The following is a 3,571-nucleotide window of genomic DNA, read 5'->3' on the forward strand; positions in this document are numbered from 1 at the left end:
TCTCTCACTGTTCAAATAAACCTACCATGAAAATTTTAGACTGATCATTTCTTTGTCAGTGGGCAAACGTACAAAATCAGCAGGGGATCAAATACTTTTTTCCCTCACTGTAAGTTCGATTACAGGGAATGACTATAACATGAATTGGAAGTGATATCTGGACCCCTTCAAACAAACCGCATTGACCAGTGTGGTGCAGTATGGTGAAGCAACCCATATAATATGGGGAAAGGCATCATCCAGCAGTGGATTGATCTGAGGCTGTGAAAATTGGCTAAGCCTCGAATGCAGATGCACCACGTATACACTGCCGCCTCCTGTCTTATGCCATTGCCGACGAGAATGTTGCGTTCTCATACTAAATTAAAACTATTTTTTATTTTACCGGGGCCCACTGAGCTATAAAGCTCTTTTTTTTTAGAAGCGACCTGGCCACAAATTATAGCTCAACGAAGTGGCTTATCGTGTGAAAATTTCTAGCAGCCAAATACTCCAAACGCATGCTTCTGAATTGGGAGGGAAAAACCGGAGGACTCGGAGAAAAAGCCACACGATCAAGGGGAGAACATCCAAATATACAGCAGCAGGCATCAGTCGAGATCGAACCAACGACCTCCTGTATACCAGGCGAGATAGTTAACATCTGGCCACTGTGCTTGCAGCCCATCTTACCCGAGTGAATGTGAGCTTGCATTCTGTGCTCTGGTAACCCGAAAGTACACCGCCAGTTTTTCAGGTCGCCCTATCCGATGAGAGCGATCAAACACGAAGCGCGATTCTCAGAGACAGCAATAATATAATCCCATTCCTCTAGAATTACTGTCAGCTGTGCCCCTATGATAGGAAAGGTTATGCCACTCTTCAGAGGTATGGGGTGCTCTCCTTTCCTTCTCACCTCATCTATGCCAACCGTGTCACGATGTATTTATTTCAATTGTGCCTCTCGTTCGCCAGTCTGATTCTTCAGCTTGTGTACGTCTTGTATCGAGTAGGTGGTGTGGCCAACACCACGCCAAAGGGGCCGTCCATAAATGACGTCACGCACCTGGGGGGGGGGGTGTCAGACATTTGTGACGATGCGTGACGAGGGGGGGGGGGTGATAAATGTGACGTCACATCAAAATGCGCAACTTTAAATAAATATAGACAACACGTTCCACTTAATTAAATAGACTTGTTAATAAATGTTTTCTCCTACAACATCAGAGTGCAGCGGCACAATAAATACGCACTACAATGACAATAGTTTAAAGCGATTTGAAGCATGTTTTATCTTTCGATTTAAAGCTTTCGTGACTGCAATGATTCATCTTCTTTGGTTCTTTCGGTAAAGTCACGTAGAATGAGAATAAAATAATAAATTGATAAAATAAAATAACACAATAATATTCTCACGACGTTTCGGCCACAACACAAGCGGCCTTCATCAGGTGAAGGGACGAGACTGTCTGGTAGGACAGCGCTGGAGTGCTGTCCTACCAGACCAAAGAAGATGTTTTATCTTTTTTTTTGGGGGGGGGGGTCAGACATTTGTGACAATGACGAGGGGGGGGGGTCAAAAATCGTCCAAAATCGCGTGACGTCATTTATGGACGGCCCCAAAGCCGCTTTTGTCGCCCCAATGCTGACGTTGTATCCACAGCACACCAGGTACTCATTTAAGTCTGCGCCGACATAATTGAGGCCCAGGAAGTCACCGTTGTGACCACATACACACGCACGAACATTCGCCAATGCGTCATCATCGCCACTCCGATCACTTGGCGGCCGACGACAACGACGACGACGATGTCTGGGGCAGCTCTACCCGATGCAAGGATTCTGCCGACGGATAAAGGCTCCTCCTCCCGTGCGCCTCTGGCGATGCCCCCCGAACAGCGCTGTGCCGAGATGGCTGCGTCAACGGCGGGCGCTGCGCGGCTCCCTGGCGTGTGCACCTGCAGGGACGGCTACTCGGGGCTTCGCTGCCACAAGCGTACGGCCACCATCTGCTGCTGCTGCTGCCGCCTCTCAAATCCCCGCCGTCAACTCTTCGTAGAGAGAAATTGGGGGGGGGGGTATCCGATTGGGATTTCCTTGGCATTTTTCCCTCTAGTCCTCTGCATTCTCAAACTGAAGTTTGTGGGCCAGTCTTCCACGGTCCATTCGCATCTCCCATTAGTCGCCATTGAAGTGTTAATTGGACCGTATCGCTGCATTGTATTGCAGGCTGCTGATTTTGTGGGAGTTGAAAAGTGGGCCGCAGAAAGGTGTATCTACTGGCTTTACGAAACACCTGTTGTAGCCTATAGTTACCTGTGTACTAGAGGACATCGAAAGAACTGGTTAACTCCTTGGCAGGTCGGTAAGCTGTACAATGTGGTTATTTATATAAGCATCGTGTCTATCTGTTGATTTGAGAGCTGGAATCGAGACATTCTTCCATATAAGCTGGTATGCTTGATTTGTCACATCGTGTTCCCTGAGATATCACAAATAGTGGCATCAAATGACTGCATCTAACAGAGAAATCCATTTTGATTTAAAGCTTTCGTGACTGGAGTAATTCATATTCTTAGTTCTTTTGGTAAAGTCACGTTGAAGGGAAACAATAAAATAATAAAATATATATAAAACAATAAAAATTCTCACGACGTTTCGACCATAACACAAACGGTCGTCATCAGGTGTGTCGGTTTGCATACATTTTTTTTTTAAAACGGTGTATTTATTTATTTATAAAAACGTTAGCGCCGTGCGTAGCGATTTGGCAGTTTATTTAGAAGGACTAGTCCATCTATCTTCTTTGGTTCTTTCGGTAAAGTCACGTAGAATGAGAATAAAATAATAAATTGATAAAATAAAATAACACAATAATATTCTCACGACGTTTCGGCCACAACACAAGCGGCCTTCATCAGGTGAAGGGGGCGAGACTGTCTGGTAGGACAGCGCTGGAGTGAGAGAGCCACGTTCAGATCACGGCTTTTAAGCTGTGTGAGAGGAACAAAGAGCCTTGACGAAGGAATTAGCATAAAATTTAGCATTGAAATGGCTGAATGATTAGCTTGTGACTGGTCACAGAAATAGCTATGTTAAAAGTTAAAGCATACACATCCGCAGAGGCACCCATTGTTAAAAGGAATTAGCATAGAATTTAGCATTGAAATAGCTAAATTAAGGCATACACATCCGCAGAGGCACCCCTTGATAATGGGATTAGCATAGAATTTAGCATTAAAATGGCTGAGTGATTCGCTTGTAACTGCTACAGAAATAGTTACGTTGAAGTCAGAGCATACACATTCACCGAGGCACTTAGTACAAATCAAACAGGAGAATTTAGCATTGAAATAACTAGGCGAATTTAGCATTGAAATAACTGGGTGATTTGCTAGTGACTGGTCACAGAAATGACTACACATCTGAGCTATTCACAGTACTATATAGTGAACCAATAAAAACTAAAATATAAATTACCTTCATGTTATCAATAAACTCTATATTCTCCAATCAGCTAAGCTACCAACCATAAGTCGTTATATATCACAATGCTATATGGTGAAAAAATGGGTGGATTCTTACCCTCAAA

The sequence above is a fragment of the Petromyzon marinus genome, unplaced genomic scaffold (assembly GCF_048934315.1).
Source record: "Petromyzon marinus isolate PM22_M1 ecotype Great Lakes invasive population unplaced genomic scaffold, UKy_Petmar_22M1.pri1.0 PM_G_Scaffold_102, whole genome shotgun sequence".
NCBI lineage: Eukaryota > Metazoa > Chordata > Hyperoartia > Petromyzontiformes > Petromyzontidae > Petromyzon > Petromyzon marinus.